This window comes from Motacilla alba, chromosome 20 (genome assembly GCF_015832195.1).
Source record: "Motacilla alba alba isolate MOTALB_02 chromosome 20, Motacilla_alba_V1.0_pri, whole genome shotgun sequence".
Lineage (NCBI taxonomy): Eukaryota > Metazoa > Chordata > Aves > Passeriformes > Motacillidae > Motacilla > Motacilla alba.
Window position 1 is genome coordinate 1,259,772 of NC_052035.1, and position 22,677 is coordinate 1,282,448.

The following is a 22,677-nucleotide window of genomic DNA, read 5'->3' on the forward strand; positions in this document are numbered from 1 at the left end:
GAGAAGTTGAGAAAATCCTAGGTGGAGGAGATGATGGAGTGGCTTTTGGCTGGACTTTTTCTTGTATAGCCATGGACAGAATCTTTCCTGTAATACAGAGACTGCATTTTAGGGGGAGGCTGCGCCAAAGGAGTGATGTGAGCGGAGACGACAGGTGATGAAGTGCTGGTGAGACCCCTCGGCCCCAGGGGGTGAAATATTGGGGGGGACTGGTGTCCCGAAAATGGTGAGAGACTGTCGTTTCCTCCTGGCACTGGGTGAAGCATCCTTGAAAGGGGAAACCCTAAAAGCAGCTCTGGTCCATGTGCAGTGGTGAGAGCACTGAACATGGAAGGAAGAAGTCACGAAGGGTGGTGCTGAGTGACGGGGAATTTGCCTGTGGTAGCACAAGAGGGGCTCTTCTCTCCTTGATGAAATAAGAGGTGATTGTCGGAAGGGTGGAGATGGACTGAGTTGATTATCTGAAGGGTGATGGACTGGGAAGAGATCGAAGGTTTTGTGTCATTCTGTGGAAATTGAGTGGGGGGAGGAGAAATGTTTAAAAGGTTTCCATTCTGCTCTGTGTGTTAATTTTATTGTAGTTATGTGATAATAAAGTTTTTTTCTTGTTTACATGTGGAGGCCTGCTTTGCTCTGTCTCTGATCACATCTCACAGCGGACACCAGGGGAAGATGGGTTTTCATGGGGGCACTGGCATTGGGCCAGTGTCAAACCATGACAGGGTGCTCAATTGCGTCAAGAAAGCACCAAAAAAAGCCCAAGCACCACATTCCCCTCATGCCTGGCCTGGCGGTCCAGCAGCTCAAGTAGAAGAGTCCTCCAGGCGCTCAGGGGAGCAGCAGCCCTTGTGCTGAGGCACAGCCTGAGGAGAAAGGGGTTGGTGGCCCTATTGTGTGCTTTGGAAAGCAGAGCTGGGTTCCTAAATCCCATTGGAAGTCTCTCTAATAGACCTGTGGTGGCTGAGGGATGTACGTGGGTTTGGCAGCCTTGACCTGGACTTGTTGATCATCTGAGCTCTGTTCTGTCTGGGAGCCTGTTCCTTTCCCCTGGCCCAAGGGCAGGGTGTTGGTGAGGGCTGCGCTTGGAGGCTGTGTCTGCCCCGAGAGCCGGTACCGCGGGGCTGCAGGTGCTCCTGCCAGCGTGGGCTTGTCTGAGCCGGGCCTTGTGCCTCTTTCAGGTGTCCCTGCTGCAGTCACCGCTGGCCTCAGACCGGCGGCACTGGCAGAACTACACTGAGAGCTGTGCAAGGACCGGGCAGGAGCTGTCAGACCTTCACCAGGAGTTGTCCTGCTCCTTAGCAGCTCTGCTCAAGGAGCCCAAAGCTGCTCTTGAGGAAGCAGAGACTTGAAACTGCATCTGCAGACTGAAGCTGCTCTCTGAAGCTTAACTTGGCAGTGACATCCTTGGGCCATCCATCTCTGGAGAGAAAGGCCTTACAGAAGGCAGGTGCAGCTCTTCTCTTCCACACAGGATTTGTGCCCTGCTCAGAAGCCAATTCCTGTACACTGGGGCACCAAAATCCTCCCTAGGACACAGATGAGCGCTATTGAAGATGATTGCAAAAAGTACCAGCCAAAGCTTCTGCACGCAAACCCATTTGGTTCTTGAAGATCTGTTCCTAGCGAGGAATCTTTAATGTAAGCAGCAAGACTTTTCTTCTGCCTAGAAGACCTAGTGATATATTGCCAAACAGAGAGCAGAGAAAAAAATGCACTTGTGGTTGTCTCAGTGTTCTTAATCTATTTTATGAGCCTTAAACACTGCAGCTCTTGGCATTTCTCTGTAGAAATTTGAAAAGCCCCTGATCACCATTTTTCCTCCTCATGTGGCTGTTCCAAAGGCAAAGCTTTAATTTCTATGAATGTTTGTAAGCACCAAGAACCTTTTTAGGCTTTTTCCTATATGTGCCCTTTGTCAGGGAAGACAGAAGAATTCCTATGACCCAGGAATTAAGCACATCCCTAAAGAGCCTGCAGGCCTTGAGAATGCTGAGCCTTAAAGCTGATGCTGTCTGGACCAGCAACTTTGAACTCCTGTTATGAGCCAAGTCCCTGCCCAGCTGCCCAGCAGGGCTTGGGGGACCCAGGGGAGGCAGGACCTGTGCCAGGACCAGCAGGGAGCTGGCATGGGAGGAGAGCCAGGGAGGGACTCTCCAACAGCCCCTGGAATGCTGGGCTTCAGACCATCACAAAGGCCATGGAATGTTGGGGGTATGACCCTGGCAAATGTCACAAAGGCCATGGAATGTTGGGGGTATGACCCTGGCAATCATCAACAGCTCCTGGCTATTGGGGTTTGGACCCTGGAGCTGTCAACAGCTCTTGCACTTTGGGGCTTGGACCTTGCAAAGGCCAACGGCACTTGGATCCTGTGCTATTGACCCTGCAAAGGCCAAGAACCTTTGGATATTGGTGTTTACACCCTGCAAAGGCCAAGGGCCTTTGGATATTGGGGTTTAGACCCTGCAAAGGCCAAGGGCCTTTGGACATTGGGGTTTAGACCCTGCAAAGGCCAAGGGCCTTTGGATATTGGGGTTTAGACCCTGCAAAGGCCAAGGGCCTTTGGATATTGGGGTTTAGACCCTGCAAAGGCCAAGGGCCTTTGGACATTGGGGTTTACACCCTGCAAAGGCCAAGGGCCTTTGGATATTGGGGTGTAGACCCTGCTAACCAACAGCATTTGGTCACTGCTGTTTCCTCACTGCTTGTGCCAAGGGGTGGATGGAGACCCGGAGGGTGAGTGAGAAAGGCGCTGCTCTCCTTGTGCCAAGCCAGCAGGGAGCTGGGTGGGCCTGGGCTGTGCCTCGGGGAACAGTTCCCTTTGGGATTAGCAAGGGATTAACAGTTGGCTGTTCCAGAGGAGTCAGCAGCTGTGGTGCTTGCTGTGGGGAGAGGCCTGGGAGGGAATGGGGGGCTCCTGGCCATCCCAGAGCACAGCCACATCCCCTGCTCTGTCCTTGTTCCACTGGAGGCTGTGGGCACAAACAAGGGAACAGCTTTTATTGACTTCCCCTCCCCCAGATTACAGTGCAGCCTCAGCGCTTCCCAGAGTCAAGAATGGGTTTCTCCCAGACATCTCCAAAATGATCCCCAGTGGTGTAGAGGAGGTCACAAGGAAGATGCTTCAAGGGCTGGAGCACCAGTGCCAAGGGAAAAGGATGCAAGAGTTGGGGTTGTCCAGGCTGCAGAATGTTCCAGGGTGACCTTAGAGTCCCTTCCAATGCATGAAAGGGCTGCAAGAGAGCAGGAGAGGGACTTAAGCCAGGGGCCCACAGGGACGGGACAAGGCTTCCCACTGAGACAGGGCAAGGATGGATGGGATATTGGGAGGGAATTCTGCCCTGTGAGGGTGCTGAGGCCCTGGCACAGGCTGCCCAGAGAAGCTGTGGCTGCCCCTGGATCCCTGGTGGTGTTCAAGGCCAGGTTGGATTGGGCTCTGGGCAACTCCCCTTCTGGTGTTCTTAGAAGTGATGAGACACCTTCCAGCATGTTTGTTTGTGCTGCTGTCAAACTACTGGGCTGAAAATATTCCCAAGGAGGGGAGGCAGAGCTCAGCTGGAACTGCTGTGCTCTGGGACAGGCTGGGAAGCACTTAGAGGCAACTGCCTCAGGGGCAGCCATGCAGTCTGAGTGTGCTCTTCCCTGTGCGCTTGCAGGGAGCTCGAGGGCTTTCTCACCAGGGACGTTCCTCCAGAGCCCCTGAGGTGAGTAAACTCTGCTGAGCTGGCTGGCCCTTTGAAACTGGTCCTCCATGAATGGACACTGGTTCTTGTGGGGTCACAAGAGACATCTCAGCGCTACTTTGGAATAGGAACAGAATACCTGACTAACAGCTGGATGTGGGCTTTCAGGTGCTGCTAGACGACAGTGACAGCATGGCCAATTCCATCATCTGCACCAACAGTCCTGGGAACATCTTCTCAACTCTGACATCCACTGTCAAACAGCGTCCCTTTGAATTGGCTCAGGAAGCCACAGAGAATTGTGGGCGCTTGTGGCAACATTATGATCAAATGGAGAAGACAACCCAGAGGATCAGAAGCCAATACCAGGCCATAGACTCTCTGCTAGAAGAAATCAGAAGGTGAGCATTCCTCCTCCTCCTCCTCCTCCTCCTCCTCCTCCTCCTCCTCCTCCTTCCTCCTCCTTCCTCCTCCTCCTCCTCCTCCTCCTCCTCCTCCTCCTCCTCCTCCTGTGTTCCAGAAGCAATCTGCTTCCAGGTGAGGGAGGTCAGAGGTGTCCTGGGTGAAGATTCACCTGCCTACCATGTGTGGGCCTCAGTGTGGTTCTCGAGCATCATCCTGTCTGGGTTTTTCATGCTCTACTGTGACTGCCAAGGCTGTCTGGGAGATGCAGAGCCAATGTTGGAATAGAAGACTCCTTCTTCTCGCCGTGCTGCTTCCCTGAATTCTGTTCTTTGCGTGCCCCTGCCCAGCCAGTGCTTCTCACTGAAGGAAGGCAAAATCCTGCCTTCCTTTCCCTTTGCCTCTGGAGGATTTCCTTGGGAGGGAAAGAGCAAGGTCTTCCTTAGCCCGCTGCCCCCAGCTCCATCCTGGAGTGCTGAGAAAGGCATTGCTGACTCTTCAGGCCTCTTGGTTCTTCTGACTGAGCCTTGTCTCTGCAGTGACTGTGCAAACCTTGAGAAGTCCAGGGAAATGCTGCTGCAGTGCACTGGAATCCCCGAGCCAGGAGCCTTTTGTCTGCATCAGAAGAACACCAAGCAGCGGAAGGAAGCGTCAGCCCGGGCGGAAAAGGCAGAGCAGCAGGCCAGGATGGAGGTTGGTTTTGGAAATGAGACAGGTTTTCCCTTGAAAACTTGTCTTGCCCCTTGTTGTACAGTGGAGCACTGGCTGCACTCGAGGGAGAAGAGCCATCATTGCAGAGGCAGCTGGAAGTCAAGAGGCAGACACTGCAGGAATTGCAGCTTCAGAGGGATCTGCTGGAGCAAGAGAGGGATGATGTTAGCACGGCTCTGAACACCTTCTTGCTAGGCAGCACCTGTGGGAGCGGAGTTGTGGCAGCCAGATGAGCCCAGATGCTCTTTCTGGCAGTAGAAGACAGGCACACTGCTGTGCACACCTGGCTCAAGGTGGCACACACATTTCTTAGCCAGGGATATGCATGTTCATCAGCAAAGTGTTGCATGCAAAATGTGTTGCTTTGGGCAGCCACAGAGCCTCTCAAAGAGGGAACGGAGCTGGGGAAGGGTCTGGAGCACAGGTGTGACCAGGGGCGGCTGAAGGAGCTGGGAAAGGGGCTCAGCCTGGAGCAAAGGAGGCTCAGGGGCCACCTTCTTGCTCTCTACAACTCCCTGTGACAGGAAGCTGCAGCCAGCTGAGGGTCAGGCTCTGCTTCCAGGGCACAAGGGACAGGAGAAGAGGAAACAGCCACAAGCTGTGGGCCAGGGGAGCTTTGGATTGGGTGTTACAGGCTAGCTGCAAGGGAAGGCTTTGTTCCACATGGTCTCTGTCAGTCAGTCTCAGTTCTGGGGAATGTGGTAGGTTTGGCAAATGCACAGCAGAGGTTTTGCTTTGGCCACATCAGCCAGACATCCATCAGTCACTAAAAGTCTGCTCAGCACAAGAGCCGTTTCCACGCCAAGCATCCTCTAATTGCAGAGAGTTGCTAAAAAATATGTGAGGACATGACACTTTGATGTGGATTTTGTTCTAGAAGAGGAATATCCTGTATATTTTCCCGTGATTCAGGAAGCAAAATTGTTTTCCCAATCCTTCCTGAAAATGTCCAGCACTGAAATAGATGCAGAGAGAAATTTGGTTTGCCAAGTGGCAGTTTGGGAAGATGCAGTGGTTTTGGGTGACAACACAGAGTTTGGAGTAGGGATGTTTGTTGGGAAGGAGCTGTCTGGTCGCAGGCAAGGCAGCAGGGCCTGACACAGCACTTCCAAGGTAACAGCTCCAGAGGCTTTTGGCAGGCCAGGCTGTCAGAGCTGCACAGGGCAGATGCTGGGAAACTTTGAGCCCAGAGCACAGGTGCCCCTTGTCCTCTGGCTGCCTGCGAGGTGGCACTGGCTGGCTCTGCACAGGGCTCCCGAGGGAGGGCTCGAGCTGTACCTTGTCCCACTTGCAGGCTTCCCAGGAGCAAGAGTCATCGAGCTGGTCTCTGGAGCAGCTGAGCCAGGAATCCTCTGACCGAGGGCAGGAACTGGCCCAGGTGTGCCGAGAGAAGGAGCTGCTGGGCCAGAAGGCTGACCTTGAGGGCCGCCTGGCAGCCACGGAGTGGCTCCGACAGGACCTTTCCAGGCAGCTGGCAGAGACCAGGTAAAGGCAGGGAGATGAGCCTTTTCAGATGTTTCTACATTCTGTGGACAGAATATGGAAGAGTCTCAAGGAAAAAAGAAAGCCACAATGTGAAGGTTATTTTTCTGGCACCTAAAGCCAGCAAAGCTCTCATGAGCCTTGGGCTCCTGTTTGTGGTGCCGAGCACACTCCTGTGGGAAGTCAGAAGCAATCCACCCAGCCCTGAACTGAGTACTAGTTAAACCATTCAGATGTGGAGTGAAATCTCAAGTTTCCCTTGCTTTATGTTTTTTCCTCATTCTGGCCATTCAATATCCCTCGTTCCTTTCCGAGTAGCTTGGCATGATCCTGATCTTCAGAACTGAAGCTTCATCCTGAGCGTTCCAGGCATGTTGGGAGTTCCAGGCAACCTTGGCACGTTGGGAGTAGCACGCTGCCATTCAGGGGGAAGCCAGAGGCTCCTGCTGAAACTCTTGAGGCATTTCTGCTTCCAAGCACACTCTTGAGAAGTGTGGGACAGCACCTAAAGCTGGTTGGAGAGCAGCAGGGAAAGCTCTTTGGAATTCTCCACAGCTTCTGGGGATTCTTGCTGATTGTTGATGGGCACCCAGCAGCCAAACATGCCAAGGTCCCTTTGGATGGTCCCTGTCACCCTGTAAAGAAGGACAAGTCCCTTGGGCTACTGCCTGCTTAGCCAGCAACACTAAAATAAAGGCAGCAAGTCTGCTTCATGATCTTGCAAGAGTTGCAACTGCAGTCTCTGCATTCAGGTAGTTGTTGTTCAGACAAACGGGGTGTTCTGATTTTTCACAAGTGCTGCAATGACCAAGAGATTTTACTGTATCTGCAAAGTAGTTCTGAAGCCTCTTCAATACAGGGTGTCTGGAAGATGATGTACCTTTATGTCCGTTGTCAAGAGCATGAAAAAGTCAGGAGTCAGCCAGGACAAGAGTCTGTTCTGTCGCCCTGCAGAGCACAGCTTGGAAGTGCTGATGGGAGAAGGGCTGTGAGCAGGGGCTGGGCTTTTGCTCGTTGCTCCAGCCTGTTGGGGCACAGCTACCCAGTGTCATAGGTCAGGAACAGCAGCTGAAGGTTTGGCTGTTGAGGCCAAGTTGGGCTGGGCAGTCTGTGCTAGGCCAGGCCATAAGGAAGGCCTGGGCAGTCCCTCAGAGGGCCCTGCTCTGCTCTTGAAATGGCACAGATGTGCCTTCCCTGGACGAGTTTCCAGGTGACCCATTTTCCATCCTCAGGTGTAGGGATCTTGAGCTACGTTGTCTTGGAATAACTGGCTGAGGGTGTCTGGAGCAAGCAACTCATGTCTCTCTGTATCTGCAACTTGTAGGTCAGCAAAGGAGAGCCTGCAATCCAGGCTGTTAGCTGCCCAGCAGCAGATAGCTCAGCTGGAGATGACCAGGAAGCGTGTCGAGGCAGAGCAGCAAGCAGGGCTGCAGGGAGCTCGCAAAGAAACCCAGGCAATGCAGAGGTGGCACGAGGAAGAGCTCCAAGGCCTCAAAGAGGAAATGAATCTCCTCCTTGAGCAGAGGGAGGCTCTACAAAAGCAGGTGAGCGAAACAGCAGTGGCACTGCAGCCATGCAGCAAGGGGTCTGTGGCCTTCTTGCTTTCCCATGGCACAGCAGCAGCTGGTGGGCTGATCCCTGGGGCTGTCTCATGCTCTGGGGGCTCCACGGCAGCTGCTCTGAAGGACACTCAGTGCTCTGCTGAATGTCAGCTGCTGCTCTGGACAGCTGGGCTAGTCCTCTGCGCTGCTGGCCAGCAACCATCAGCATGGATTCCTGCTGGCCTCTTCTTGCTAGCCTTGGTTTGGCAGGTGCTTTTTCAGGTGCCTTTGGTGGTGGGCCACTTAGAGACTGAAACAAGTTGTCCTTATCCTTTGTGAATCTGGGGCTCTCAGGACAGGGAGAAATGGAAAGCTGTCCTTTACCTCTGCTCACAGCCTGTGCTGTGGCTGACAGTGAGAAGCTGTGGCTGTAGCCTCTGACTGCTTTGTTCTGTTTGACTGGAGGTGGGAGAGTTGACATCTCAGCTGGCAGCCTCCCAAGAGTGCCAGGAAACGACTGTGCAGAGAGCCCAGCAAGATGTGAGGGAGGCCCAGGAGGAGTCCAGGCAGAGGCTCTTGGAGGTTGAGCACGTCCAGAAGCTGCTGGAGGAGGCAGAACATAAGAACAAGGAGCTGCAAGTGCATCTGGAGTACCTGGAGAGGAAATGGAGTCAAAGGGAAGAAGTGGAACAGCAAAATTCAGTATTGCAGGCTTCTGTCAATTCCCTAGAGAGGGAAAAAGCCAGGTAAGGGAAAGCCTGTGGGACTCTGCATTGTGGTGAATGGATTCCCTCTTTGCCATCTTTGCACCTCCAGGGGCTCTGGCAGCATTTCCTGAGTGGCAGATTCTCAGCTCTCCATGCACACATGTGTCATTGTCTGGATGTTGTGTTCCAGGTTCTTTTCTTTTAAGCCTTCAGATAGGCTTCTGCTAAAGACAAAGACTTTTGGGCTAGCCCTTTGCCTCTAGGGGATATTGTGTTGTTAGGTGGGTGTGCTGACACTGCATGATCTGCCCTGTAAGGAGCTGGATACATCCATCAGCTCCACCTTGGGTCCTGTAACTTGAAGCCTTTGGGGTCTGGAGCAGCCTGGCACCTGATGCTGTTTCTGGGCAGAAGCGTCTTAAGGCCCTGATTGCTGATCTAGGCCAGAGTGCCCTTGGAGGCAGCCCAGAACAAGGCTGTCTCTGTTGCATCGTTCCTCATCAAATGTTCCCCAGAGCCTGGAGGGGCTCAAGCAGGGTCCCTGCCACGCTGCACAGTCACAGGCATTACTGACTGTGCAAAGAATGCAAGAAACAGGACCAAGGTTACGGGGGCTTCTCCAGCTGATCAAGTCCTGCCAGGCTTCAGTGCCACGGGACTCTTCCTCCAAGAAGAAGACAAAGGAAAGGCAGGGCACTCCTGCTTGCCTGCAGCCTTCAGCATCTTCCATCAGGTTGTGCTCCGAGCCTCGGTTGCCACTTTGGCCTTTGTTTCTCCAGCTGAAAGTGGGATGGGTGCTGGTAAATCGTAGGGAACTTGCCAGAGATCCCCTGGCTGTAGGGTGCTGCTCCTCCTACCCAGATGTGTAAGAAGGGGGAAGGAAATGTCTCTTCCATGCTGACCAAACCTCCCCGCCTTGGAGCCTGGTTAGTCAGAAGAAAATGGTTCCTCTCCCCTAATGCCTTCATTGCAAGACTTGGTTAGGTTTGTATTCACATTGCCATCTCCAAAAGAAGGTAGGGCACTTGGGCAGGAACTCCCTGTTCTTTCAGGGACAAAAGCAGAGTAGGCACATGCTGGGCTGGGACTGCAGGGGGAACAAACAGCCAAGTTGTTTAGACCAACCTCATCAAACAGAGCTGTTTTTTCCCTGAGGTGGTTCAAGTCCTAACAGCTGATAAACTGTGATATCATATAATAATGAGTTGCTTGCTTCCCTTCTAGGCTGATTCTGTCCCTGGAGGAGAAGAACCTGTGCCTCAGAACGCTGGAAGAACAGAACCTGGCACTGAACAATCAGGTCTCTCAGTGTCAGTCTGCTCTTCAGCAGGCCCAGCAGCTCTCTTCAAACCGCGCTGGACAACTGCAGGAGCTCAACACGCAGGTAGGCTGTGCAGTGGCATCCTCTTCTCCAGGGACACACAAGAGCACCTTTGGCTTGCAGGCCCCAGCCTCTTTCCCCTCCCAGCAGCATCCACAGCTGCCGTGTTCTGCCCGGGGCTGCTGCTGCACCCGCAGGCTGAGGCTGGATCTGGTGTCTGCTGCAGAAGTTTCCCCCCATCTCCTCCTGGGTCCCAGCAGGAAATCTGGGAGGAGAAGCAGCAGCAGCAGACTCCTCTGGAGCTTCTCTGTCCCTCTGTTAGCACTGCTGTCCCAGACAGAGTTGGTGCCTGTGCCAGGCACTGAGCAATGTGGGGACACAGACGTGGCTGTGGCAGGCTGGGCAGGGCACTCCCAGCGCAGCCAGTTCAGCCGCTGTTCAGAGCTGCAGCCCAAGGATGCCCATTGCCTCCCTCTCCTGTTTTCTCTACATTTGTCTCCATTGGAATCCTCTCTTCTGTGCCTTCTGGTCTTGGCATGTTTTTTGCCTGCAATCATTTCTCCTTCCTTGCTCTCCCTGCGGCCCACTCTGCTGCCTCAGGAGCAGCCCTGTCCCTGAGGCTCTGTGCATCCATCTTCCAGATCCGGGCCCTGCAGGACGCAGTGCTGCAGATGCAGGCTTCCCAGGCAACTCGAGAGAAGCAGCTGCTGAAGGAGCTGGAGGAGTCTCGAGCAGGAGAACGCCGTTTGAGGGACTCTGTGCACGTGCTGCAGGCTGAGGTGTCTGAGCTGCGTGTGAAGCTCCAGAGCTCTGATGACAAAGCTCTTGCCTTGGCCACACAGTGCCAGGCTGTGGAGCTGGAGCTGACGAAGACACAGGCTCAGAGTGACAACCTCAGAGCCCGCAACCTGGAGCTGCAGAAGGAGTTGGAGGAAACTGAGCAAGGTACAGCTCCTCCTCTCCCACTCACTGCCCCATGCTGTCTCACCAGCTGAGGAGCTGCAGCTGGATGCCTCAGCTCCATTCCCCCAAACTCCAGGCCCTGCCAGAGCCTCCAGGCTATTGGCCTCTCTGGAGCAGGGCTGCACAGGCATTCCTGCTCCTTTGTGTCTCTTGGATTGCTCACTCTGCCCAAGGCCAAGAGCAAACACACTTTCCTATGCCACTGAACCTTGCCCTTTTGATTCCTGCTTTTATCTCTGCCTGGAAGTTTCCTTCATTTCTGTCAGCTTTGGAGCCTTTGTGGGCTTAGGGCCTGGCAAACACAGGCAGGCAGAGAAGACAGTGCTGTTGTCTTTGCAGGGTGCACATCAGTTTAACTTTACATTTCTTTTCCCTTTTCCCTTTCGCCTTTGCTTTCCCCTTACCTGTGGCAGAGTGGGTGAGGGCAGAAGCCAGGCACATCTCTGGCCAAATTGCCCTGGAGAAAGAGGCCACTGAAAGACAGGAAGAGGCTGTGACTCTTCATCAGGAGGTGGCATCTCTGAAGAGGAAATTGGAAAACCTGGAGAAGAAAAAGAAAGCTGTGCTGGTGAGATTGGCAGATGCCACAAAGGGCCATTTCCTGGCTATGTTTGGACCTTGTGTCAATAGCTCTGAGGAGCACCTTTTTCCAGTTGAACTTTTCTAACTGCATTCTTCTGGATAAGGAGGAAAAGATGTTGTAGTCATGGCAAAGCCCGGTAATGCTGAGGCTGCTGATTGTCCTCCATGCTGGGCTTCTGTGCCCTAGAAGCTGTAGTTCTCAATGTCCTCACTGTCTCTATTGACACTGCACGGTTTGGGGAATTCCTGGTGTCCAAACCCACGTTCAGATTTCTAAATATCTGGATCTGGAAGCAGGGGGCAGAAGACCAAGTTTGCTGTTAATAGAAAGGTTTTTTGGCCTTGGCCATCTGAGAGCAGGCAGTGGGGAGAGAGGAGAGGAAAGCCAAGTGCTGATGCACATCAGGCCGTGTGCCTGCAAGGGAGAACTGGTCCTGAGAGGCAGCAGAGAATGACAGACTGATCTGGCCATTGCTGCTCCCAGACAGGCAGTGGGGCTCTCGGGGATGGAGCCATGGAAACTCTTCACAGGAGAGGTGGGAAAGCACTCCTGTCAGCCCAGCCGCAGGGAATGAAAGGCTGGGGGTGTTTGCTCTTCCCTTCCTCCCTGAAGGAGAGCACATCCTCGTGGCACTGCCTGAATCCTGCTTAGCGTGCACTTGAAATCCTGGCTGCAGTTCTGGCAGCTCCTGCCCAAAGGAGCACTGGAGTGGAGCTGCAGGAGGTCGGGGAAGGGCAGAAAGGAAGCTGGGATGGGCTGAGTGAGCTGGGAAAGGTGCAGCATCAAGTGGGGGCCCAGCAAAGGTCTGCAGCATCCCGAGGGGCTGAGAGAGAGGGGGCAGCCTGTGCCTGCCCCTGCGGCAGGAGTCCAGATCTGGTATGACAAGCAAAGCGAGAGAGGGAATCATTGACCCTTTTTCTCCCTCCTTTGGCAGCATGAACGGGAATTGTACCAGCAGCAGATGAGTGATGTGGAAAAGGAGAATGAAATGCATACACCTGAGATGAGAAATCATAAGGAAAATACTCAAGAACTGGAAGTGGAGATGGAAGACATGCAGGAACTGTTGGAGCCTGTGGCTGCTGCTTTGGAGAAATTGAGGGCCAAAACTCAAGTACTGAGTGCTGCACTGAAAAAGAATGAAATTGCCAAAGGGGCTCTGAAGAAACACCTGGATATCCTGAAGGGAAAGGCTTCTATCCAGGCAGGCACTGGCATTGACCTTCAGTCTACTCCAGTGTCCCTGAATTATTCCAGTGATGTTTCCCATGAAGAGGTGGGTCTCTATCCCTGTCAGTGCAGGCCTGCTTGGGTAAAGCAGCCCGGGCTGCAGCAGGCAGCCTTGTCTGTCTGCCTGGCTCCAGCCAGAGACCATTGACCGCCAGATTGTATCCCGGCATGCCTGGAAGGACTGATCCAGCTCTGGAGCTTGCTGTTCAAATCAGCTCCAGGCCAGAAGCTGGGCATGGGGAGCTGCTTCTCCTTTGCCCACAAAAGGGGAGGCAACACATGGGGGTTTGGATTTGGTGTGGGAAGGAATGGAGCAGGTGAGCAGAGTGATGGACTAAAGCCAGCTGAGTTTTGGATCAATGGTTGAAAATGTCCAGCACTGCTGGTGCTTAGAGTAAATTATATTGGCAGTTTGGGAAGATGCAGTGGTTTTGGGTGACAACACAGAGTTTGGAGTAGGGATGTTTGTTGGGAAGGAGCTGTCTGGTCGCAGGCAAGGCAGCAGGGCCTGACACAGCACTTCCAAGGCAACAGTTCCAGAGGCTGCTTTTGGCAGGCCAGGCTGTCAGAGCTGCACAGGGCAGATGCTGGGAATCTTTGAGCCCAGAGCACAGGTGCCCCTTGTCCTCTGGCTGCCTGCGAGGTGGCACTGGCTGGCTCTGCACAGGGCTCCCGAGGGAGGGCTCGAGCTGTACCTTGTCCCACTTGCAGACTTCCCAGGAGCAAGAGTCATCGAGCTGGTCTCTGGAGCAGCTGAGCCAGGAATCCTCTGACCGAGGGCAGGAACTGGCCCAGGTGTGCCGAGAGAAGGAGCTGCTGGGCCAGAAGGCTGACCTTGAGGGCCGCCTGGCAGCCACGGAGTGGCTCCGACAGGACCTTTCCAGGCAGCTGGCAGAGACCAGGTAAAGGCAGGGAGATGAGCCTTTTCAGATGTTTCTACATTCTGTGGACAGAACATGGAAGAGTCTCAAGGAAAAAAGAAAGCCACAATGTGAAGGTTATTTTTCTGGCACCTAAAGCCAGCAAAGCTCTCATGAGCCTTGGGCTCCTGTTTGTGGTGCCGAGCACACTCCTGTGGGAAGTCAGAAGCAATCCACCCAGCCCTGAACTGAGTACTAGTTAAACCATTCAGATGTGGAGTGAAATCTCAAGTTTCCCTTGCTTTATGTTTTTTCCTCATTCTGGCCATTCAACATCCCTGGTTCCTTTCCGAGTAGCTTGGCATGATCCTGATCTTCAGAACTGAAGCTTCATCCTGAGCGTTCCAGGCTCTTACCTTGGCAGGTTGGGAGTAGCACGCTGCCATTCAGGGGGAAGCCAGAGGCTCCTGCTGGAACTCTTGAGGCATTTCTGCTTCCAAGCACACTCTTGAGAAGTGTGGGACAGGACCTAGAGCTGGTTGGAGAGCAGCAGGGAAAGCTCTTTGGAATTCTCAACAGCCTCTGGGGATTCTTGCTGTCTGTTGATGGGCACCCAGCAGCCAAACATGCCAAGGTCCCTTTGGATGGTCCCTGTCACCCTGTAAAGAAGGACAAGTCCCTTGGGCTACTGCCTGCTTAGCCAGCAATACTAAAATAAAGGCAGCAAGTCTGCTTCATGACCTTGCAGGAGTTGCAACTGCAGTCTCTGCATTCAGGTAGTTGTTGTTCAGACAAACGGGGTGTTCTGATTTTTCACAAGTGCTGCCATGACCAAGAGATTTTACTGTATCTGCAAAGTAGTTCTGAGGCCTCTTCAATACAGGGTGTCTGGAAGATGATGTACCTTTATGTCCGTTGTCAAGAGCATGAAAAAGTCAGGAGTCAGCCAGGACAAGAGTCTGTTCTGTTGCCCTGCAGAGCAGCTTGGAAGTGCTGATGGGAGAAGGGCTGTGAGCAGGGGCTGGGCTTTTGCTCGTTGCTCCAGCCTGTTGGGGCACAGCTACCCAGTGTCATAGGTCAGGAACAGCAGCTGAAGGTTTGGCTGTTGAGGCCAAGTTGGGCTGGGCAGTCTGTGCTAGGCCAGGCCATAAGGAAGGCCTGGGCAGTCCCTCAGAGGGCCCTGCTCTGCTCTTGATATGGCACAGATGTGCCTTCCCTGGACGAGTTTCCAGGTGACCCATTTTCCATCCTCAGCTGTGGGGAACTTGAGCCACCTTGTCCTGTTACAACCGGCCGAGGGCGTCTGGAGCAAGCAACTCATGTCTCTCTGTATCTGCAACTTGTAGGTCAGCAAAGGAGAGCCTGCAATCCAGGCTGTTAGCTGCCCAGCAGCAGATAGCTCAGCTGGAGATGACCAGGAAGCATCTGGAGGCTCAAGTGCTGACAGTCACACAGGACAAGGAGGTGATAGAAGGTGAGAAACTCTTGTGCACTGTTTGTGGTGCTGCCCCTGCCTAGACTAGCTAAGCACCCAGCAAAGCCACCTCTGTCCACAGGGCTTCTGAGGAGTGGTGGGGCTGGAGGCACTGAAAGGGCCTGAGGTCAGTAAAGTCAGTAAAGACTCTGACTCTTGCTGTTGGTCTTGTTTGCAGGACAGGTCAAGTGCCTGCAACATGAGCTGGAAGCAGAGAGAGCTCTGAGGAGGCAGGACGAAGAAGACACAGCTCAACAGCTCCTGCAGGCAGAGCAGCAGCATCACGAAAGCCTCAGACTTCAGGGAACTGCTCAGCAACTGGAAATAAAGAAGCTCCTGCAAGACCTGGTAGGGGACAAAATGCTTCTGAACTGTCCAAGCCAGCCCTGTGGGTTGGTGTAGCGCAAGCAGAGGCTGAGGGTGTGAAAGGGCAGCAATCCTCTGCCAGAGGCCTCCCGCTGCTGGGCCGGGCAGCAGAGCCAGCAGCTCAGACTTGGAGGTGCATGAAGGCCCCCAGGATGGTGCTGGGACAGTAAACGCAGCCACGGCTTCAGTGAGGCTGTAAGGGGAGTTCCAGAGCAGGCTGGGCAGTGCCCACCCAGAGCGTGGCAGCCCAGGGCAGGATCATCCTCGAGTCCCACCTGCCACAGAGCAGATGCCAGCGTGGAGCAGATGCCAAGAGTGCTGCTGGCTGCAGGCGTGGGAACTCGGTTCCTTTCTTGCTGTGCTTCCATGGGGGACAGAGGATTAGCTTTGGGCTGGAAGCAAATGGAACAGGCTCCTTGTCCCTGGTCCTTCAGTCCTTGTGACTGGGGCATCAGAGAGGGGAAGGTGACACCTCCATTTCTGAGTGCTTGGACTCAATGCTTGGGAAGGTCTTTGCCAGCAGAAGAGATTCCACAAGTCTGTGCTTCTTGCACCTGCTGAGCCTCCTTTTGAATTCCCTGACAGGACACAGTTTCTGGAGTGCAGAAAGCCAGTGCTGTTGTCTTTTCCAGTTGGGGGTTGTGGGAGGCATGGAGCTTCACATTGTTCAGCAAGGAGCTTGCCTAGGACTTCATCATGCAAATTTTTCCTCCCCTGCTCAGGAGAGTGAGCACAAAAGGCACCATGCAGAGATGAAGGAGACGCTGGAGCAATGGGAGAAAGAGACGGCAGAGAGAGAGCAGGAGCACAAGAAGGTGCTGTTTGAGATGAGGCAGAAAGTTGTCACCCTGCTGGCACAACAAGAAGAACTAAGGAGATTTGAAAATGCCAAGCAAGAGGTAATGACTGTGAGAGGAGAACTGGTGTGATTTTTTGCAAGGCTGGAGCTGTGGGAGATGGCAGGATACGGGGCTGCGTGGAGCATGCCCTCCGTGTCTTCTACAGTGTATTAGGGGAGGTGAAAGCTGAGTGGGGCTGTCTTTGGCACCAGGAATGAGGCCTCTCACAGGAAGCCAGGCAGAAACATCAGCTGTCAGCTGAGTTTTTTGTGCTGCTCCTGAGCTCTGTTGTTCTAAGATGTACCCCAGGGTATCTTCACTGTTCTCCTTCCGCTCCCCTTTTGGTGTGTACTGGTAGGTGTTCATGGCCAAAGTGAGTTTGTAGGACTTTTCTTTTGTGGGCATGGGGAGGGTGCAGCAGGAATGCTGACAAGAGAAAAATCTTTTTAAAGACTTGCCTGGAGTATTTCTGAACAGTAAGCCAGAGATGTCTTCTGGGCCGTGTTTTGAGTCACTTCCTGGGAAGCTGTGTCTCGCCCAGGGCAGGCAGTGGCCCAGGGGAGCAGCAGCCAAGTGCTCCGAGAGCACGTGAGCCCATCAGTCTTTGCCTCTTGCCACACGGATGTTGCAGGAGAAGTGTGAAGCCCTCTGCTCTTTCCTTCTGTGCAGGTCCTGCTGGAAGAGCAGAAGGAGAAGAGTGCTTTATCAGAGGCACTGCTCCAAACTCAGGAAGAGCTCAGCCGAGCCCGCCAGCAGGTGCAGCAGCTCAGGCAGGAGCTGAAAGAGCAGCAAGAGAAGGGGCAGGTAAGTGTGAGTAGGCAGGCAACAGAGGGCAGGGCAGTGACAAGGGCACAAAAGGCAGCTCCTGGCACTGAGGAGGCAAGGGCTGCTTCAGGCCTTGGGAGCAAAGAGCCTGGTAGGCTCCAGAGCTCAGCCCCAGGAAGGAAGGCTTGCATGGGAAGCAGAGCTGGGTAGAGAAGCCAAAAGAAGCAGCTGAGGAATGGGATTTTGAGGCAGCAAGAGGAAAAAGCTGAGCCCGAGGGCAGGCCCCAGGAAGTTGCTCTGCATTTTGTTGCCAGACCATCAAGGCAAATCTGCAAGAGCAGCTGCAGGAAGTTGGCAGAAAAGCCCAGGCAGCACAGAGGAGGCACGAGGAAGAGCTCCAAGGCCTCAAAGAGGAAATGAATCTCCTCCTTGAGCAGAGGGAGGCTCTACAAAAGCAGGTGAGCGAAACAGCAGTGGCACTGCAGCCATGCAGCGAGGGGTCTGTGGCCTTCTTGCTTTCCCATGGCACAGCAGCAGCTGGTGGGCTGATCCCTGGGGCTGTCTCATGCTCTGGGGGCTCCACGGCAGCTGCTCTGAAGGACACTCAGTGCTCTGCTGAATGTCAGCTGCTGCTCTGGACAGCTGGGCTAGTCCTGTGCACTGCTGGCCAGCAACCATCAGCATGGATTCCTGCTGGCCTCTTCTTGCTAGCCTTGGTTTGGCAGGTGCTTTTTCAGGTGCCTTAGGTGGTGGGCCACTTAGAGACTGAAACAAGTTGTCCATATCCTTTGTGAATCTGGGGCTCTCAGGACAGGGAGAAATGGAAAGCTGTCCTTTACCTCTGCTCACAGCCTGTGCTGTGGCTGACAGTGAGAAGCTGTGGCTGTAGCCTCTGACTGCTTTGTTCTGTTTGACTGGAGGTGGGAGAGTTGACATCTCAGCTGGCAGCCTCCCAAGAGTGCCAGGAAACGACTGTGCAGAGAGCCCAGCAAGATGTGAGGGAGGCCCAGGAGGAGTCCAGGCAGAGGATCTTGGAGGTTGAGCACGCCCAGAAGCTGCTGAAGGAGGCAGAACATCAGAACGAGGAGATGCAAGTGATTCTGGAGTACCTGGAGAGGAAATGGAGTCAAAGGGAAGAAGTGGAACAGCAAAATTCAGTATTGCAGGCTTCTGTCAATGCCCTAGAGAGGGAAAAAGCCAGGTAAATGAAAGCCTGTGGGACTCTGCATTGTGGTGAATGGATTCCCTCTTTGCCATCTTTGCACCTCCAGGCGCTCTGGCAGCATTTCCTGAGTGGCAGATTCTCAGCTCTCCATGCAGACATGTGTCATTGTCTGGATGTTGTGTTCCAGGTTCTTTTCTTTTAAGCCTTCAGATAGGCTTCTGCTAAAGACAAAGACTTTTGGGCTAGCCCTTTCCCTCTAGGGGATATTGTGTTGTTAGGTGGGTGTGCTGACACTGCGTGAGCTGCCCTGTAAGGAGCTGGATACATCCATCAGCTCCACCTTGGGTCCTGTAACTTGAAGCCTTTGGGGTCTGGAGCAGCCTGGCACCTGATGCTGTTTCTGGGCAGAAGCGTCTTAAGGCCCTGATTGCTGATCTAGGCCAGAGTGCCCTTGGAGGCAGCCCAAAACAAGGCTGTCTCTGTTGCATCGTTCCTCATCAAATGTTCCCCGGAGCCTGGAGGGGCTCAAGCAGGGTCCCTGCCACGCTGCACAGTCACAGGCATTACTGACTGTGCAAAGAATGCAAGAAACAGGACCAAGGTTACGGGGGCTTCTCCAGCTGATCAAGTCCTGCCAGGCTTCAGTGCCACGGGACTCTTCCTCCAAGAAGAAGACAAAGGAAAGGCAGGGCACTCCTGCTTGCCTGCAGCCTTCAGCATCTTCCATCAGGTTGTGCTCCGAGCCTCGGTTGCCACTTTGGCCTTTGTTTCTCCAGCTGAAAGTGGGATGGGTGCTGGTAAATCGTAGGGAACTTGCCAGAGATCCCCTGGCTGTAGGGTGCTGCTCCTCCTACCTGGATGTGTCAGAAGGGGGATGGAAATGTCTCTTCCATGCTGACCAAACCTCCCCTCCTTGGAGCCTGGTTAGTCAGAAGAAAATGGTTCCTCTCCCCTAATGCCTTCATTGCAAGACTTGGTTAGGTTTGTATTCACATTGCCATCTCCAAAAGAAGGTAGGCCACTTGGGCAGGAACTCCCTGTTCTTTCAGGGACAAAAGCAGAGTAGGCACATGCTGGGCTGGGACTGCAGGGGGAACAAACAGCCAAGTTGTTTAGACCAACCTCATCAAACAGAGCAGTTTTGCCCTGAGGTGGTGCAAGTCCTAAGAGTTGATAAACTGTGATATCATATAATAATGAGTTGCTTGCTTCCCTTCTAGGCTGATTCTGTCTCTGGAGGAAAAGAACCTGTGCCTCAGAACGCTGGAAGAACAGAACCTGGTGCTGAACAATCAGGTCTCTCAGTGTCAGTCTGCTCTTCAGCAGGCCCAGCAGCTCTCTTCAAACCGCGCTGGACAACTGCGGGAGCTCAACACGCAGGTAGGCTGTGCAGTGGCATCCTCTTCTCCAGGGACACACAAGAGGACCTTTGGCTTGCAGGCCCCAGCCTCTTTCCCCTCCCAGCAGCATCCACAGCTGCCGTGTTCTGCCCGGGGCTGCTGCTGCACCCGCAGGCTGAGGCTGGATCTGGTGTCTGCTGCAGAAGTTTCCCCCCATCTTCTCCTGGGTCCCAGCAGGAAATCTGGGAGGAGAAGCAGCAGCAGCAGACTCCTCTGGAGCTTCTCTGTCCCTCTGTTAGCAGTGCTGTCCCAGACAGAGTTGGTGCCTTTGCCAGGCACTGAGCAATGTGGGGACACAGACGTGGCTGTGGCAGGCTGGGCAGGGCACTCCCAGCGCAGCCAGTTCAGCCGCTGTTCAGAGCTGCAGCCCAAGGATGCCCATTGCCTCCCTCTCCTGTTTTCTCTACATTTGTCTCCATTGGAATCCTCTCTTCTGTGCCTTCTGGTCTTGGCATGTTTTTTGCCTGCAATCATTTCTCCTTCCTTGCTCTCCCTGCGGCTCACTCTGCTGCCTCAGGAGCAGCCCTGTCCCTGAGGCTCTGTGCGTCCATCCTCCAGATCCGGGCCCTGCAGGACGCAGTGCTGCAGATGCAGGCTTCCCAGGCAACTCGAGAGAAGCAGCTGCTGAAGGAGCTGGAGGAGTCTCGAGCAGGAGAACGCCGTTTGAGGGACTCTGTGCACGTGCTGCAGGCTGAGGTGTCTGAGCTGCGTGTGAAGCTCCAGAGCTCTGATGACAGAGCTCTTGCCTTGGCCACACAGTGCCAGGCTGTGGAGCTGCAGCTGAGGAAGACACAGGCTCAGAGTGACAACCTCAGGGCCCGCAACCTGGAGCTGCAGAAGGAGTTGGAGGAAACTGAGCAAGGTACAGCTCCTCCTCTCCCACTCACTGCCCCATGCTGTCTCACCAGCTGAGGAGCTGCAGCTGGATGCCTCAGCTCCATTCCCCCAAACTCCAGGCCCTGCCAGAGCCTCCAGGCTATTGGCCTCTCTGGAGCAGGGCTGCACAGGCATTCCTGCTCGTTTGTGTCTCTTGGATTGCTCACTCTGCCCAAGGCCAAGAGCAAACACACTTTCCTATGCCTCTGAACCTTGCCCTTTTGATTCCTGCTTTTATCTCTGCCTGGAAGTTTCCTTCATTTCTGTCAGCTTTGGAACCCTTGTGGGCTTAGGGCCTGGCAAACACAAGCAGACAGAGAAGATAGTGCTGTTGTCTTTGCAGGGTGCAAATCAGTTTAACTTTACATTTCTTTTCCCCTTTCCCTTTTGCCTTTGCTTTCCCCTTACCTGTGGCAGAGTGGGTGAGGGCAGAAGCCAGATACATCTCTGGCCAAATTGCCCTGGAGAAAGAGGCCACTGAAAGACAGGAAGAGGCTGTGACTCTTCATCAGGAGGTGGCATCTCTGAAGAGGAAATTGGAAAACCTGGAGAAGAAAAAGAAAGCTGTGCTGGTGAGATTGGCAGATGCCACAAAGGGCCATTTCCTGGCTATGTTTGGACCGTGTGTCAATAGCTCTGAGGAGCACCTTTTTCCAGTTGAACTTTTCTAACTGCATTCTTCTGGATAAGGAGGAAAAGATGTTGTAGTCATGGCAGAGCCCGTTAATGCTGAGGCTGCTGATTGTCCTCCATGCTGGGCTTCTGTGCCCTAGAAGCTGTAGTTCGCAATGTCCTCACTGTCTCTATTGACACTGCACGGTTTGGGGAATTCCTGGTGTCCAAACCCATGTTCAGATTTCTAAATATCTGGATCTGGAAGCAGGGGGCAGAAGACCAAGTTTGCTGTTAATAGAAAGGTTTTTTGGCCTTGGCCATCTGAGAGCAGGCAGTGGGGAGAGAGGAGAGGAAAGCCAAGTGCTGATGCACATCAGGCCGTGTGCCTGCAAGGGAGAACTGGTCCTGAGAGGCAGCAGAGAATGACAGACTGATCTGGCCATTGCTGCTCCCAGACAGGCAGTGGAGCTCTCGGGGATGGAGCCATGGAAACTCTTCACAGGAGAGGTGGGAAAGCACTCCTGTCAGCCCAGCCACAGGGAATGAAAGGCTGGGGGTGTTTGCTCTTCCCTCCCTCCCTGAAGGAGAGCACATCCTCGTGGCACTGCCTGAATCCTGCTTAGCGTGCACTTGAAATCCTGGCTGCAGTTCTGGCAGCTCCTGCCCAAAGGAGCACTGGAGTGGAGCTGCAGGAGGTCGGGGAAGGGCAGAAAGGAAGCTGGGATGGGCTGAGTGAGCTGGGAAAGATGCAGCATCAAGTGGGGGCCCAGCAAAGGTCTGCAGCATCCCGAGGGGCTGAGAGAGAGGGGGCAGCCTGTGCCTGCCCCTGCAGCAGGAGTCCAGATCTGGTATGACAAGCAAAGCGAGAGACGGAATCATTGACCCTTTTTCTCCCTCCTTTGGCAGCATGAACGGGAATTGTACCAGCAGCAGATGAGAGATGTGGAAAAGGAGAATGAAATGCATACACCTGAGATGAGAAATCATAAGGAAAATACTCAAGAACTGGAAGTGGAGATGGAAGACATGCAGGAACTGTTGGAGCCTGTGGCTGCTGCTTTGGAGAAATTGAGGGCCAAAACTCAAGTACTGAGTGCTGCACTGAAAAAGAATGAAATTGCCAAAGGGGCTCTGAAGAAACACCTGGATATCCTGAAGGGAAAGGCTTCTATCCAGGCAGGCACTGGCATTGACCTTCAGTCCACTCCAGTGTCCCTGAATTATTCCAGTGATGTTTCCCATGAAGAGGTGGGTCTCTATCCCTGTCAGTGCAGGCCTGCTTGGGTAAAGCAGCCCGGGCTGCAGCAGGCAGCCTTGTCTGTCTGCCTGGCTCCAGCCAGAGACCATTGACTGCCAGATTGTATCCTGGCGTGCCTGGAAGGACTGATCCAGCTCTGGAGCTTGCTGTTCAAATCAGCTCCAGGCCAGAAGCTGGGCATGGGGAGCTGCTTCTCCTGTGCCTAGAAAAAGGGAGGCAACACATGGGGGTTTGGCTTTGGTGTGGGAAGGAATGGAGCAGGTGAGCAGAGTGATGGACTAAAGCCAGCTGAGTTTTGGATCAATGGCTGAAAATATCCAGCACTGCTGGTGCTTAGAGTAAATTATATTGGCAGTTTGGGAAGATGCAGTGGTTTTGGGTGACAACACAGAGTTTGGAGTAGGGATGTTTGTTGGGAAGGAGCTGTCTGGTCGCA

General features: G+C 53.8%; 1 protein-coding gene and 1 long non-coding RNA gene across 8 annotated transcripts in view; one reads left to right on the forward strand and one right to left on the reverse strand.

Annotated features, from left to right (window-relative positions):
• The window catches only part of DLGAP4 (DLG associated protein 4), a 266,306-nt gene that overhangs the window by 233,822 nt on the left and 9,807 nt on the right, over window positions 1-22,677 (reverse strand). The window lies entirely within an intron of this gene.
• LOC119710205 lies at window positions 15,991-17,252 on the forward strand. Its single transcript, XR_005259522.1, has 3 exons — window positions 15,991-16,138; window positions 16,832-16,966; window positions 17,242-17,252. It is a non-coding gene; the product is annotated as an uncharacterized LOC119710205 (long non-coding RNA).